The following is an 18063-nucleotide window of genomic DNA, read 5'->3' on the forward strand; positions in this document are numbered from 1 at the left end:
AATAATAATAACAACAACAACAACAACAACAATAATAATAATAATAATAATAATAATAATAATAATAATAATAATAATAATAATAATACTGCTTCATAGGGCTTTTAAAGCAGTTTACATTGTCAGCATACTGCCACCAACAATTTGGGTCCTCATTTTACCCACCTCGGAAGGATGCAAACAGAGGTGGGCTGCTGCCAGAACAACTTATTGCAGTTCCGGCAGCAGCCCACCTCTGGATACAAGGCTGAGTCAACCTTCAGCCTGGTGATATTTGGACTGGCAAACTGCAGGCAGCCAGCATGCAGCAGAAGTAGCCTGCAGTACTGTACTCTAACCACTGTGTCACCTCTCCTCTATGAAATGAAATATAAATTCATTATTTACTGTAATAATATTAATTTTAATAATCAAACAAATTGCACTGATTTTTCATATCAGATCTTCAATTATCCCTTTTAGTTGATGTTGTCTTTGTTTAATGTTGTTAATATTTCTTAACATTTGAACATCTTTTGGCTCTAAGAAATCCCTTTTGTTAAAATCCCGCTGACATAAAATTAATTAAAATATGATTTAAAACTAAAATACTAATGATAATAAAAATGATTCTTGCCCCTATTAGGCCACATATAAGAAGGCTTGGGAAGCAAGAACCTAATTGGACTTAAGAACAATATAACTAAACTAATTTAAAAAAAATACTTGGGCATGCACTCTTGGAAGCCAAATAATTTAAAACTTTGTTGGTTGATAAGAAAGGCCAACAGAAGTATGCATTCAATTTTGATTTCTTTGTGATGACACAAAGCCAATATAGAGCTGTACTACAAAAATCAGCATCCAGAAAGATAAGATCTACCTGATCATCTTTGTCATGCCTTAGTACTATTCACAGTCTTCTCTCAGATGGAAAAAATAATTTATTTAACAACTGAGGTAAGAAAAGTGCCACAATAGTTTATTTTCCTTGCTGATTCTGGAAATAGTTCCCAGGTGCCATTTCTCTTCTTCAAGTTACAAGAAGGCTACTTCAACATCCCCATTAATTCCTGCTTATTGTCACAGTTATCTCTTGGGGGAAAAAAAATAAAGATCACACTTTGTTATTGTTGTGGTTAGCTCTGGCCCTGCTCCTGCCCCAAGGACTGTGGATGTGGGGGAGACATCCACATGCTGCAGGCCTGTTCCCCCCCGCCGTGGAATCTGATGATGAAGGCTCCTCTGACTAAGAAGACATGAGTGACAGGGAGGAGGAGAGTGTGGCAGACAGCTCAGAAGGAGATCAATTATCTAGCTCCTCATTGGATTCAGAACAAGAGTTAATGATACAGTCACGCATGCGGAGAGCGATGCATAGGCAGCAACAACTGAGAGATTATTATCAAAGAAAATGAAGCCACCTGTGGTTGGGTGGGGCTGTGGTAATTAGTGAGGCTGCTATAAATAGCAGCCTGTGGGTTTGGCCATTGTGGAGGATTATCTGATCGTTGTGTTTCGTGCCTGCTTTGCTGACTTTGACTTTTTGTGTGTTGATTTTTCCCCGCTTTGAAACTAAACCAGAGCAAAGTGTGTTTCACTTTGTGAAAGAAGAAGGACTGTGAATTGCCTCACAGCTGCAAGATAAGTATCACAGAACTGATAAGGGACTTGTACAAATTACCAGTTTGTTTGGAGACGAGTGCTCTTTGCTATACCAAAAGAGGGCTTGGTTTAAGTGAATTTTCATTATAAAGAACATTGTTTTGAATTTTCAAACGTGTGTGTGTCTGAAATTTGTACCTGTGAATTTTTGGGAGGAGTCTACCAGAGAGCCCGACAGAACAGTTATTGTAATCTATTTGACCTATTGTTTATTTTTCCAACAAAGGACATCTCATTTCCACTTTATCATCTATTTCTCACTTTTCTCAGCAGTACTTCTATATACATGTATTTGCCTATTTCAACTAGATTGTGGGATAATTGTCAACAATTTTCCCCCTTCGGAAGAAGGCTTATAAAATGGAGGGGGAGCCAGATGGATAATACACAGAAGGAATTATGGTCAGTAGGAATTTGACAACTTCTCTGGCAACAAACATTTTAGCAGACAGGTGAAGGTGCCTGCAGCAGAGTGGCAACAGAAAGAAAATGTGTTTCAGTGTAGCTGTACACAAACAGAGGGAGGATACCTGTGGCTGCCTTGCAACCCCCCTGAGGCTTGTTGTTTGTTTTGGAAAGACTCAGACATATCCTGAGACATCTGTCCAAGAAAAATTAATTTTGGTTTGCACCAGGATTAAACAAAACTATGCTAAACCATCCAATATCTTTCCTCCTACTCGGCACATTAGTAAATTACATAACTTTAAATAATATCAGCATGTACAGTACAATAAAGAACATTGTTTATTTTATCTGCATCCTTTCACGCCATTCTATTCATACCAAAGAAAAGACAGTTGTCGTCTTTCTTTTTATCTTTCTTCAATCTACAGACAACATTATGCTACATGCTTCTGGATATTTAATCTAAAAGAATATATAATATATTTCAATCCATAATGAATATGTGAAATAATTTTTACATGGGCTGTGACAATTATAGATGTTCTATTTGCAACCAGGCTCAATGAAAGCAATATATCCTAATTATAGTAAGTCTGTCATCATAGCATGGGGCATAGCAAGGTAACCTGGACAGTACTGAAGGTCAGATTCTTAGGTTTTGGTCCAACATTGACTAATAATAGCGGTGTGTATCCTTAATTAATCCTAAAATGACTTTAGTGGTCTATCTCAGTGTTTCCCAATTCGCTGGCTGGGGAATTCTGGAAGTTGAAGTCCAAATATCTTCAAGTTGCCAAGGTTGGGAAACACTGATCTATCTTTTAAGAAAATCTATTACCTCTTGTGGTTAGCTCTGGCCCAGCTCCTGCCCCAAGGACTGTGGATGTGGGGGAGATATCCACATGCTGCAGGCCTGTTTTGCCCCCCCCCCCCGTGGAATCTGCTGATGAAGGTCCTCTGACCAAGAAGACATGAGTGACAGGGAGGAGGAGAGTGTGGCAGACAGCTCTGAAGGAGATCAATTATCTAACTCCTCCTTGGATTCAGAACAAGAGTTAATGATACAGCCATGCATTTGGAGAGCGATGCATAGGCAACAACAACTGAGAGATTATTATCAAAGAAAATGAGGCCACCTGTGGTTGGGTGGGGCTGTGGTAATTAGTGAGGCTGCTATAAATAGCAGCCTGTGGGTTTGGCCATTGTGGAGGATTATCTGATTGTTGTGTTTCGTGACTGCTTTACTGACTTTGACCTTTTGTGTGCTGATTTTTCCCCGCTTTGAAACTAAATCAGAGTAAAGTGTGTTTCACTTTGTGAAATAAGGACTGTGAATTGCTTCACAGCTGCAAGCTAGGTATCACATAACTGATAAGGGACTTGTACAAATTACCAGTTTGCTTGGAGACGAGTGTTCTTTGCTATACCAAAAGAGGGCTTAATTTAAGTGAATTTTCATTATAAAGAACATTGTTTTGAATTTTCAAACGTGTGTGTGTCTGAAATTTGTACCTGTGAATTTTTGGGAGGAGTCTACCAGAGAGCCCGACAGAACATTACCTAAAAGTATGGCAGCTGTGGGGATTTTTTTTAAAAAAAAGGACTAGCATTTTATTCTAGGGACTGTAATAGTACTTTAAGGTTTTGATTTTTTTAAAAACCAGCTTGGTAAAGTAGTTAAGATATTAGAAGTTCAGAGACCATGAGTTCTAGTCCCTCCTTATAAAGCCACATTAGTGACTTGGGATCAGCTATTTTCTATCCACTTGCAACAGAATACCCGACGCAACTAGACTTAGAATCCTAGGTTTAGAAAGCTTAGAACTACGTCACCTTAAACACAACCTAAGCATAGCCCATAAAATCATCTTCTACAATGTCCTACCTGTCAATGACTACTTTAGCTTCAACCACAACAACACACGAGCACGCAACAGATACAAACTTAAAGTAAACCACTCTAAAGTTGCCTGCAGGAAATACAACTTCAGTAACCAAGTAGTTGATGCATGGACTCACTACCAGACTCTGTAGTATCATCATCTAACCCCCAAAACTTTACCCTTAGATTATCCACTGTTGACCTCACCCGATTCCTAAGAGGTCAATAAGGAGCGTGCCTAAGTGCGCCAGAGTGCCTTCCATCCCCTGCCCTATGGTTTCTCTTTTACTAGTATCATGCATATAAATTTATTATACCACCAATACGTACTTGACAAAACAAACAAACAAATAAAATATGTAGGTAGTGACAAACTACTTCTGAAATCTTTTTAAGAAAACCCAAAGGCTTGTCCAGGCAGTCAACAGGAGTCAAGATTGGCATAAAGGAACACACACACACACACACATAGCCAAAAAAAACCCTATTAGACACAATCTTGTTTTTCTCTTTTTTTTCTACATGAACTTGTGGTTTTTATTCACGTTACTATATTGGGTTATGATTATTAGAGGTCATAAGTATATATATATATATATATATATATATATATACACTGCTCAAAAAAATAAAGGGAACACTAAAACAACACAATATAACTTCAAGTAAATCAAACTTCTGTGAAATCAAACTGTCCACTTAGGAAGCAACACTGATTGACAATCAATTTCACATGCTGTTGTGCACATTCAGCTTTGAACAGAACAAAGTATTCAATGAGAATATTTAATTCATTGAGATCTAGGATGTGTTATTTGAGTGTTCCCTTTATTTTTTTGAACAGTATATATATATATCAGTAGATATTTCAAACAGGAATGTTTCTTTTTTTAAAAAAAAATTTCTTTATTAAGTTTTCATATATAATTCAAATCACACATTATTCTGTTTTACATATTATAAACCATCTCTATTAACATTCTTATAGTAGATTTTTACCTGTTACATTTCATTATATACATTATATTTCATACTTTTATATTCTAATATTTATTCCGTTCACTAACTGGTAAATAAAGCTTTTTACAGGATAGCTGTAGATTGTTTCAATTGTACTGTTGCTTCATATTATATTGTTTCTATATTATCTTTTGAACCCATTCATGCCATTTTTGCCATGTTCTTTTTGATTCCATAATTTTGTTTCCCTTGATTGAGTTAGTGAGTTTGTCCATCTCCACGCAAGTATATATCTTATCTATAATTAAGTCTTCCGTTGGGGTCTGGTCATTTTTCCAGAGTTGTGCTATTGCAATTCTTGTTGCAGTGTTTATATGTGTTGTAAGAAGCATTGTTTGTTTTGAGTAGTGTTTTCTCCAAATTCTTAATAGCATAGCTTCCGGGGTGAATTCTATTTCCTCTTTCGTAATCTCTGAGAGCCAAGTATGAGTTGCTTTCCAGATTTTTTGTATCGTAGGACATGACCACCACATATGGAAAAAAGTACCTCTTTCGTTTTTACACTTCCAACATGTGTCTAATAATGTTGGGTAAATCTTTGCTAACCTAGCGGGGGGAATATACCATCTGTAAAAAAGTTTATAATAATTTTCCTTATATGCTGCTGAAAGAGTTATTTTGGATATGTTTCAGTAGCAGTTGTTCAAGTACTCTTTTCTTGGGTACGCAGTATTGGCTAATACAAACATGCCAAACTGTTGAAAATAAAGTTTTGTAACAAGTTCTGTTTCCTAGGCACGCTGAACCCATAAAATCAGGATGATGAAATTTACAGCATCAATAGGAAACACTTCCTAGGATAAAACAAAGCCTTAAAAACTATTCATTATATGAAGCATGAAGGTGGTTGACTAACAAGACTAATCTGAAGACAAGTTTCCGAATGGCCAAATGAAGTGCAGCATTTTCTATTGAAGCCAATTAGGATTAATATAATTCTGGATAGTGAGAAGGTGATGGCCATGATTGTAAATTAATATTTTCCAGTGGCTACCCATGTACTCAAGTGTCAGTATTGATCAAACTTACCTCTGCACAATTAATGTTGATAGATTCAACAGCACTACACACTTGCTCATCTGTTAGCCAATTAAGATAAGCTCTGGATTTCTCCTAATAGCTGTATTTATTGTCATCAGAAATATTGATATGTCTAAGTGGTAAGCTATAACCAATACAAGCTCAAACCATGATAATTCTCCAAGTTTCAACGTAGGCCTTAATGAGATGAACAATTGTCATTTCCCTCCCATTGATGAGCAGCAACACATTTTCATGAATCCTTCTCCTTCCCTAAACATATTGACAAAACAGAATAATTAAAGAGTGATGTCCATTATTGTCAATGACAGGATTTTGTAGATAATATGACACAGAAGGCACCACATTTCAGCAACTGAAATTATTACAGTAGCAGTGATGTTAAGACTTTCACAGTCCGTAGAAGATTTTTTTTTTTTTTAAACACAATTATGCTCTACCTCAGTGATGGCGAACCTTTTTTTCCTCAGGTGCCGAAAAAGCATGTGAACACGCCATTGTGCACGCATGAGTGCCCAAACCCACAAAGCAAAAACAGTTTCCCCTCCCCTCCCCGAGGCCCTCTGTAAATGGTCTGTTTCCCAACTTCTGGCAGACCCAGTTGTAATAACTCTCAAAAAGGTTGAATCAAGCAAGGTTTATTTCTCTAACAGGACAAGGAAGTCAATTCAGTCAAGAAGCAATGGAGTATTGAGAGCTCTATACAATGACAGTTCTTAATATTTATACAATCTAGCCCAGCAACAGGCAGTTTTACAAAGATACATTTTTAGTGCCAAAATAAGGCAACCAATCAACATGCCATAAACAAATCTGAACTTTTGACTTTTACCCTGTCTCGGTAGGTCACCCAGGCAAATATCTAACACCAGTAGGCTCGTGTTTTGCCCTCCCCAGGTTTCAAATGCTTCCCTAGAACCGGGGAAAGGTAAAAATGCCCTCCCCCATCCCCCCAGAGGTTCTCTGGAAGCAAAAAATGCCCTCCCAGAGCCTCTGTGCAAGCCAAAAATCAGCTGGACAGCACACAAATGCACATTGGAGCTGAGCTAGGACAATCAATGGCTTGCGTGCCAGCAGATATCCTGCTCTACCTCGTTGTTATGATGGTTTTAAAGAACCTGATCACACAGACACACTTCTTCTTCTTCTTCTTCTTCTTCTTCTTCTTCTTCTTCTTCTTCTTCTTCTTCTTCTTCTTCTTCTTCTTGTTATTATTATTATTATTATTATTATTATTATTATTATTATTATTATTATTATTATTATTATTTATTAGATTTGTATGCCGCCCCTCTCCGTAGACTCGGGGCGACTTACAGCAATGATAAAAACAATATATAATGACAAATCTAATAGTTAGAATCTAAAATAACAATAATACATTTAAAAACTCTAAAAAACAAGAAAACCCAATATATAAAAACATACGTACAGTCATACCATACACAAAAGAACTACATAGGCAGGGGGAGAGGTTTCAGTTCCCCCACGCTTGACGACAGAGGTGGGTTTTAAGGAGTTTACGAAAGGCAAGGAGAGTGGGGGCAGTTCTAGTCTTTGGAGGGAGCTGATTCCAGAGAGTCAGAGCCACCACAGAGAAGACTCTTCCCCTGGGTCATGCCAAACAACATTGTTTAGTTGATGGGACCTGGAGGAGACCAACTCTGTGAGATCTAACCGGTCTCTGGGATTCGTGCGGCAGAAGGTGGTCTCGTAGGTACCCTGGTCCGGTGCCATAAAGGGCTTTATAGGTGATGACCAACACTTTGAATTGTGACCGGAAACTGATCAGCAACCAATGCAAACTGCGGACTGTTGGAGCAACATGAGCATACCTTGGGAAAGCCCATGATTGCTCTCGCAGCTGCATTCTGCACGATCTGAAGTTTCCGAACACTCTTCAAAGGTAGCCCCATGTAGAGAGCGTTACAGTAGTCAAGCCTCGAGGTGATGAGGGCATGAGTGACTGTGAGCAGTGACTCCCGGTCCAAATAGGGCCGCAACTGGTGCACCAGGCGAACCTGGGCAAACGCCCCCTCCAGTGTGTGTGTGAATCAAATACTCTATGCACAGATATATACATATAATACATATAATCAGTACTATCAATCTAATGGTAAACAATTACTAATATGGGCAGGGTTTGGTTTTTTTTTTTTTTTAAGAAAATAAGGCTTCAAAACTGTTATGCTTATGAGGTTCCTGTCTCCCATCAATACATATTCTATGTCAATAACCTTGTTTTACTTTTTTTTGAAAAGTAAATATTTTATTGTGTAAATATTTTATTGCTTGAAATTAGCTTTTCAAAAAGTATACAATAGCTCCCATTTTTATTTTGGTCAACTAATATAAATATAAAATACTAGCTGAGCCAGCTATTGAAATCCTCTATTATCATGACCTCTAACTGTGCTATTATGCAAGATATTAGTTTGCCTGAAGGTTTAGGGAGTGGAGCAGAAGGAGGAAAAGCAAGGAGCTAATAGTCATGTTGATTAAATTTTTGGGTCAAACAATAAGATAATAAAAGTAGGCTATTCCACCAAAATCAATGGTCCAATAAATAGAGTATAGAGTTAATGCAAGTACTGAAATTACTCTGTGACCTAGGGTTATATTTTTATTCATCAGGGTTACTAGTCCATCTTAGAAGATAAAGGATATAATCATTTCAAATACGATAGATAAATAGATAGATAGATAGATAGATAGATAGATAGATAGATAGATAGATAGATAGATAGATAGATAGATGGATAGATTATAGTGAAAATATACACACACGTCTGTCTGTCTGTCTGTCTGTCTGTCTGTCTGTCTGTCTGTCTGTCTGTCTGTCTCTCTCTGTCAAATCAGGGATGTTACAGATCAGAGCTACATTTCTCCATTTTCCCCAATGTATGATCACTAGTATGGGCTAGGATGAAGAAAAATAACTTCCCAATTTTATGTCAAAAAAAGTAAGGAAGCTTATTTTGGTTAAGTTCAGAGAACAGAAGCCAATAATTGTTACTGGCTCATGTGGATAAGAGTATACTGCTCTTGTCTTCTTTTCATAGCTGTGAAATTACAGATATTTGGAATTGAGATACAGTATTGTGGTTATGCTTCCTACAATTCTACCAGTATATACCATAAATGGAATTTTAAATAAGAGCCAAAAGGGATAAACAGCATATAATAACAGTAAAACATGCTTTTTATGCATGTGCAGTATGTCTCCCCCCCAAAAAATATCAATCCAATTCAATTTTAAGGTTTTTTTAAAAATTGAACTGAAGCATATAGAGTTCACAACATTTTTTATTAAGTGACTTCAACCCTATCAGCCTATGTTTCAACAGGTACAGATAGTTTACTGTTGTTTCTTTAATTTGATTTAACTCAAAAAATGTGTAAAGCTATTTATTGGCCTCAAGCCTGCAAATTGGGCATGAATTATAGGCTAATATTTTATACCCTGTGGTGCCTTATTACTTAACAAATGGCAATACAGTGGTACCTCGAGATACGAGTTTAATTCGTTCCGGACCTGGGCTCTTAAGTCGAGCAGCTCTTATCTCGAACGACTTTTTCCCATAGGAATTAATGTAAATAATTTTAATTGGTTCCAGCCCTCAAAAAACTCACAAAGTTAGTCTAAATTATGCAGAAAGACATGTTTTTAATGAAGAAATATACATGTACATATAAATGAATAATGAAGTTTCTTTCACTTAACTTGTAAACTTTCTTAAACTTTTAAATTTACATATGTTCAACTTCTCTGCCACCCAATCCTGTAGGACAGAGGTCCCCAACCCTTTTTGCACCAGGGACCGGCTTTAAGCGATCAAGAGAGGAATGGGTGAATGAATGGACGGAGGGTGGGAAGGAAGGAAGGAAAGAGGGAAGGGACAGGAACAGAGGAAGGAAGCAAGGAAACTTATGAAAGGGGAGAGTAAGAGAGGAATGAGTGAAGGGAGGGAGGGAGGGAAGAAGGTGGGAAGGAGAAAGAAAAGAAGAAATAGAGGAAGGGAAGGTAAAAGAGAGAAAGAAAAAGAGTAAGAAAGAAAGCTGCAAGCCCCCCCCCCCCCCCGAGCCCCCCAGGCCGGCTGCAACCTTTTAAAACACGCGCGCCGCTTCGCAGCTGTCTCCTGAAGCCGAACGCGGAAGTTAGCGTTTGGCTTCAGGAGACAGCTCCTTGGCGCTTGTATCTCGAATTTGGGCTTGTAAGTAGAACAAAAATATCTCTCCCCTCCCAGCTCTTATCTCGAGTTGCTCTTAAGTAGAGCAGCTCTTATGTCGGGGTTCCACTGTATTTGCCCAGGGTTTTCAAAATCATTTTAGACATGTTTAAAGAAATCTTGATTAAATAATGACAAGCAAAGTGTTAGATATTAAATATAAATAAGAATAATATGAAGAGAGCTTAAGAATTGGGCTGTTGTGGCTTGTAATATATCTGAGTAATGTGCAACTCAGTTTTCTATTGAAGTTTCCCAATTGCCTAAGCTTGTGATGGTGAACCCATGGCACATGTGCCACAAGCAACATGTGGAGCCATATTTGAGGAAACACAAGGTGTTGCCCTATGTAAGTTCCAGTTGCATGTGTGTGCTGGCCAGCTGATTTTTGGCCTTGGGGCTTCAGGAAGCTTTGCTGAAGACACCCAAGTGTAAAAAATGGCCCAAGGGGCAAACTGGGAGTTTGGAAAAAGGGACTTCCGTTTTGGCCATTGGACCGTTTTTCACACTCTGGAGGCTTCAGGGAAGCCTGAGTGTGAAAATCAGCTGAAAGAGGATTGGCACATATAGGGAGATACATGCATGTGCAGTATGATGGGCATGGGGGGCTTGTGTGTCAGTACAGCATGTGCTAACACACACACACACATTTTTGGCACGCAAGAAGTAAAAGTTTGGCCATCACTGGCCTAGCTTGACAGATGCAGCCTGCTTTTTCTCATCTAGAAAGAAAGACATTCTGATGAGACTAGTTTATAATCCAAATATTATCTTCAGTTCTAAATTACATTTCAGAACTTTCTTACTGGAATCGGCATTAGACTAAGGCAGTGATGGCAAACCTTTTTTCCCTCGAGTGCTGAAAGAGCAGGCACCTACCCTATCATGCATGTGCGAGTGCCCACACCCATAATTCAATGCCTGGGTGAAAATGACTTCCCCTTCACTATGGAGACCCTATGGAGGCCAGAAATGGCCCTATTCCCAACTTCTGGTGGGCCAAGTAGGTTCGTGTTTTGCCCTCCCCAGGCTCCAAAAGCTTCCCTGCAGCTGGGGGAGGGTAAAAATGGCCTTCCCCATCCTACCAGAGGCTCTCTGAAAGCCAAAAATGCTCTTCCAGAGCCTCTGTGTGAGCCAAAAATCAGCTGGCAAGCACACATGTGCACGTTGGAGCTGAGCTAGAGCAACTGCTTGTGTGCCAGCAGATATGGCTCTGCGTGCCACCTCTGGTACCCATGCCATAGGTTTGCCATCACTGGACTAAGGTGACCAGACATCCTGCTTTTGGTGGGACAGTCCCACTGTTGAGCAATTTGTCCCGTGTTCCATGGCATTTTTTAAAAGTCCCAATTTTTAAAAAACGGGATATCTGGTCACCTTACATTAGACCTCCAAATCAGCTGTCAACCAGGTCACCTCCAGAAAGATAGACCTTCTCTTCTGGTATCTCCCAATCAACATGTCCATTCGTTAGAATTCAAAAGTACATATATTTGGAGAACAGCAGGTTGGACATCCAGGTCATGCTTCATGGAAACCCAATACAGAATTTGCGAGTATATGATGACTGAATGTAAATGGAGGAAAGACAATTGCCTTGGACGGGAAAAGAACACTCGGACACCAAGCTGGGTAAAATGGGTCACTTTATTAAATATTAACAGAAAGACCTGCAGGGGTCACTAAATGGGGCGGAGTTTCCTGAACACAACATACTTGGGCAACTTAAATGGGCGTTACTCCAAGCCTGGTCAGGGTGAGGCGTGTCCCGCCTACTCCCGACCCGAAAGCCATGCCCAGCATGTGGGAGGGCTCACCTTGCATGACCCGGAACCGGAAATGACGTAGGTGAGCCCCAAGGGCACTCCCTTCGCACCTCTCCGTCCGTGGAGGAAGCGTGAGTTGTGCAATGGGGGTGCCAATCATCTTACAAAAGATGCCCAAAGGAGAACACACAGTTGCTACTGATACCCTTTCCGCCCCGTTTCTGCCATATAGTGACCAAGAATATAAACATCCAATTGCTGAATCAGAACCTATTTACATACAGATGCACCCCGTAACCACAAATCCTTACCCTCGTCCAGGATGGAGTAGGCGAAAAACAATCTGTAGCAAATGCCCTAAGACTGCAAAAATTCCTACTCGGCCCCAAACCAGGCGACCTATAAAAACATCCTGGATTGAGCGGAGGGTGGGTGGGTGTCCGTTTTGCGGCAAGCTCGTCGGCAAGGGAAGCCAGGGGAGGGCAAGCAAGCCCTGATAAAGGGCACATGCCCCGCCCCTCGGCTTTCCCAGAATGCCCGAGCGGCCGCTGATTGCTCAGGGGCGTTCCCACGCTATCGCGGGGAACGCCCCCCAGCTGATGGGGGAGCCGAGTTGTTTCCCGCCATCGGCAATTTTCGTCCAGGCGATATTTCGCCTGGCCTTTCATTTGCCTTGGACGGGAAAAGAACACTCGGACACCAAGCTGGGTAAAATGGGTCACTTTATTAAATATTAACAGAAAGACCTGCAGGGGTCACTAAATGGGGCGGAGTTTCCTGAACACAACATACTTGGGCAACTTAAATGGGCGTTACTCCAAGCCTGGTCAGGGTGAGGCGTGTCCCGCCTACTCCCGACCCGAAAGCCACGCCCAGCATGTGGGAGGGCTCACCTTGCATGACCCGGAACCGGAAATGACGTAGGTGAGCCCCAAGGGCACTCCCTTCGCACCTCTCCATCCGTGGAGGAAGCGTGAGTTGTGCAATGGGGGTGCCAATCATCTTACAAAAGATGCCCAAAGGAGAACACACAGTTGCTACTGATACCCTTTCCGCCCCGTTTCTGCCACAGCAGGGGGTCAGATCTCTATCTTGGCCCCCTGCTCCCCCCCTAAGCCTGCCCCAGCTCACGCAGGCACCACTGCAGGTCTGTGTAAAAATTACCACTCCTGACATCTTCCTAAATTGACCCAGTGAAAGCTAGGGGGGGGGTTTAAAAACACATGCCCGTGTGTCAGATCACTTTGCCTCCCCCTGCCATGTTAACCCATAACCTGGTCCCGTCAACAGCTGTTGGTGTGACGGCAACTCCGCATCCCCTCCATGTGGGGGTATTAGAACCATACACCAGAACCACACACCATGGCCGTAGGCCCCGTACGACCGGTGGTTCACCATGACATGACATCACTGTGCCAAGTCCTTCACCGACACCAGGTCATTGCCACCCGTGTGCAAGACCAACAATCTGTTCCATATGCTCTGCAAGCCCCGGGGGACTGCCACGACTTGACGCCACTGGGCCAAGTCCTTCACCACCACCAGGTCGTTGCCACCCGTGTGCAACACCAGCAATCTGTTCCATATGCTCTGCAAGCCCCGGGGGGCTGCCATGACTTGACGCCACTGAGCCAAGTCCTTCACCACCACCAGGTCGTTGCCACCCGTGTGCAACACCAACAATCTGTTCCATATGCTCTGCCAATCCCGGGGGACTGCCATGACTTGACGCCACTGAGCCAAGTCCTTCACCATCACCAGGTCGTTGCCACCTGTGTGCAACACCAACAATCTGGGTCCGGCCCATCACTGCTCCCGACTTTTCACAACGGAAGAGACCCATCTCAAACGAAGACCTCCGAGCTCAAGCCTTTCCGCTAAAGCCCCAGCGACTCAGCAACCTCCACATTCCTGAAGATAATGTTGCAGCTCAATGTTCAGCCACCAAGCCACGCTGTGGCTGCAGTTCACTACTGTGGGCAACGGAAGGGCAGCTCCTTCGCACTTCGCACGTAACAAAGTGGAGCAGGGCCAGGACCTAGAGAAACGATAAGGATACAAAGACAGTGTTAGCCACCCGATCCCAAGAGTGCTTGTACTCAGGTGCTCTGAATCTACTTTATGAAAGCCACTGACTTCCATCTGCCACCGGATTCATTACTTTGCTGAGAACTTGTTGAAACCTGCATTCAGTATTGTTGAGGGAATACCACCCGATATCTTGCCGATCCTCCTGTAACGGCCCCTAACTGTTATTTTAAAAGGCACCCTTCCCTGGCTTCATCGCTTTACTTGCACTGAGTCCATCATACCTCGGCATCTATCCTTGTTTGATATACCAGGCCAGTGATCAATCCACCATCTGCGTTATTGGTCAGCCACCATGTGTAACCAACGCGGCTGCCGCAGCCGCTATTTAACATCAGTTTGCTGGCCCAGGGAACCTTGCATGATCCACTACTATGAGATCATGACAGCACCTTGCAGACCTACCATGTCCCAAAGGCCATTTTTATGGCTGTCGTGTGAAACAGCCTCGCCTCGTTGGGTGAGGATCTGGGTCTCATCCAATGCCCGTTGCCCCTGAAACTGGGCAATGTATAGCAGCTTACTAATTTCTCCCCAATCTGAGTCCTTTCCTTGGACCATCTCTTGGTCATTCCCCCTATCCTCAAATAGTTTGACGCCGAGGTCTTTTGTTAGGAGAGCTAAGCCCACCTGTTGCCCCTACATGATGGCATGTAACCATGTGGTCCAACCTTCATTCCTTTGCTTGAGCGATGGCGCCGTCCCCCAATTCTGGGTACCCTGCGCCCCAGCCTATGCCATGTGGCTGCCAACCGCCTGCCCATGCACAGATACTCCCTGTTAACAGACTGGGCCTCCTGTTGCTGGCTCGCTTCACTCCACTGATGGGCCAGCTGTACACCATAGTCGCAGTCCCATGTTCCTGTATTCCTCTCAGGAAATCATAATACTCTTCCTCCAGCATTAAAATGCCAGGGGGATTAGCCAATATGTTCCGTGGCCTTGCTTGCTAACCCAGTGAGTAAAATAATTGCAAGAAATTTATGAAGATAAGCAAAGGCCCATGCCAATGCTTTCTTTACCGTTAGCGCATGGATTAGCTTTACCAACATGACTTAATCAATATAACCATAATATTAATGGTACCATCCTGGCACCACGACTTCAATATTGTTTATGATAATAACATTTTCTGAATTATTCATTAAAAACAATTAATATAATGCTTAATAATTATATTAAGCTTAAAATCAACTCAAACGTGAGTTTGATTCAGATGACCTCAATGCTTAGCGTTCTTGCAAGCCCCCCATTCCGGTAAGTGACTATACCATTTCTTATGAAAAAACTAAAGGGGCTGAGATAAGCCGACTAATTTATTCATTTATTTATTCGATTTTTATGCCGCCCTTCTCCTTAGACTCATGGCGGCTTACAACATGTTAGCAATAGCACTTTTAAACAGAGCCAGGCTATTGCCCCCTCAATCCAGTTCCTCATTGTCTTACTCATGAGAGGATTAGCCAGAATTTGGGAGATTTCCAACCTTCAGCATGGTAATGACATGGGGATCTGCAGGCTGTAGTTATGGTATTAATAGTATCTTTCAGTTTTGCTTGTCCAGAAAGGGGGGGGGGGCTTGCTACCAACTACACCCGTACTGTTGTAGCCTCCAGTACAATAACTTCACATTTGGAAATGTGGCAAAATTCAGAATATTAGTAGCACCATTCAGGGAGACATAATGACTTCCATGCGCAACTGCTCCAGGATCTGGCACATCATGATAATAATAATAATAATAATAATAATAATAATAATAATAATAATAATAATAATAATAATAACAACAATAATAAATACCCAGGAGCAAGCACATAAGAAAACCCCCCTGTTACCAAGTACTCCTTTAGTGCAGTACATCACTAGTTAAGTATGGCCATAAAATTAACAAAGATAATTCCTCAGGGCATATTTGACCAGGAGGATTGCCATTAAGCCAACTTGAAAGTGAAGAGGAAAACATACCAAAGTAAACCTCTGGCCTGATAACATGTATATATTCTCAACAAAAGCTTTAATAAACAAATTTTTCTATGTAAGGTGTAGAACATGTTTCACCTGCCATAACAGTTTATATTAACACTGTCACCCTTCTTAAAGCGTGAGAGCAATTATTTATTTATTTATTTTAAATTGAGGGTAAGGGAGCAGCATGAGGCTATGTTTACTTACCGCCCAATAACCTAATTGCTATTTTCAATGTGATAAAGAAACATATGCCAGACCTGTCTGCCAAACAGCTTCTTAGGTCCCCATTCCACCGTGCTTCAAAGAAAGGCCAAGATATATTTCTGCACAGTGCTCTCGGTAGGAGATCCTTACATAGGAAGAAACAAACCCTTTTATATTCAGCAGCGCTGTTCCAAATGGAGTGCAGGGATATATGTTTGATAAAAGTGTAATAAAGATTAACAGTCTCCCAAGTAGCAGAAAGCCTTCGTCATTTGTTGTACTGTTTCTGCTAAACCCGCTTCTGAGCAGAAGCCAAGGTTTTAACTGCAAAGTTGCTGTCAGAAGCCAGCTAAGTCCCCTGAAGCTATGATGAACAAAAGGGGCAAAGGTCTATAGTAAAGCTACCGTCTTTTGATCACTAAAAACCATTTTTCACTGACAAGGCAGTCTTTCCATAGACCCAGTTGCTCAAAACCCCTAACCTGGTTTCATGGCTACTATCCCTGATTGATATTGTCCCTCTTTGTGAGAAAAAATGCCATAAGAGGGCACCATTATCCACTGGGTATGAAAGAACTGTTAACAAATGGTAGTGAGACCGGGTTGCTGAAAAGCATTTCCGAATATGAAAGTTTTACTCCCCCTACCATTTCTATGTCCACCACATTATGGCTCAATTATAAATCTTGTTCTAACCAGTGCTCAAAACCTAGTGGCTTGTTTGGCCTAAAGGGGGCCTTATTTGTCGCTAAAAATTGCCTTAAAGGAATGCTTACAGTGCCCTGTGGAATTGGTGGGGCGCGCAGAGGGGGGGGGATTTGCCCACCAGCCCCGCTTTCATATCACAACCCATGTGTTGTGCCCCCCAGTAAATTAGTTTAATTGCAAATTAATTCATTTTAAGCGCACTCAATTCAAATATATTAACTTAATAAATTAAATCCTTTTGATAATTCATTAAGCACAATCCATTCCCATATACTGACTTAATAACCTAAATCCTATATCTATCTATCTATCTATCTATCTATCTATCTATCTATCTATCTATCTATCTATCTATATATATATATATATATGTATATATATTGATCACTTTATGTTCAACTAATTCAAGTATAATCATTTCAATAACTTAACTCTTTTTAATTCATTCCACTTAGGATCAATTCAAGTATACTAGCTTAAATTAAATTAGATCATTTTGATTCATTCCTTTTATGCTCAATCAAAATCTACTGACTTAAATCGATTAAATTTTAATAATTTGATTCAAGCTCAATCAATTTCACTATACTGACTTAATAAATTAAATTGTTTTTACAAATCAGTTTATGCTAAACCACTTCAAGTGTACCAGTTTAAATAAATTAAATTGTCTGAAACGTTCAGTTTATGCTCAATCACTCAAGTATACTGACTTAAATAAATTAAATCATTTGATTCATTCCTTCTATGCTCAATCAATTCAAGTTTACCTGCTTAAATAAATTAAATCGTTTTAATTTGTCCATTTTTTTTTAAGCAATTCAAGTATACATGTACTTAACTTTACAAGATTGAAACATTTCAATTCCACCATTTTATGCTCAATCAAATCAAGTAAACCAACTTAAATAAATTAAGGCATTTTAGGATGGATATATGTTTATCCCAGGCATCTTTAAATTCAGTTACTATGAATTTACCAGCCATGTCTGCTGGAAGTTTGTTCCAAGCATCTACTATTCTTTCAGTAAAATAATATTTCTCACATTGCTTCCGATCTTTCCTTCAACCAACCTCAGTTCACTTTCCTATTAAAATGCTT

The sequence above is a fragment of the Erythrolamprus reginae genome, chromosome 4 (assembly GCF_031021105.1).
Source record: "Erythrolamprus reginae isolate rEryReg1 chromosome 4, rEryReg1.hap1, whole genome shotgun sequence".
Taxonomy (NCBI): domain Eukaryota; kingdom Metazoa; phylum Chordata; class Lepidosauria; order Squamata; family Dipsadidae; genus Erythrolamprus; species Erythrolamprus reginae.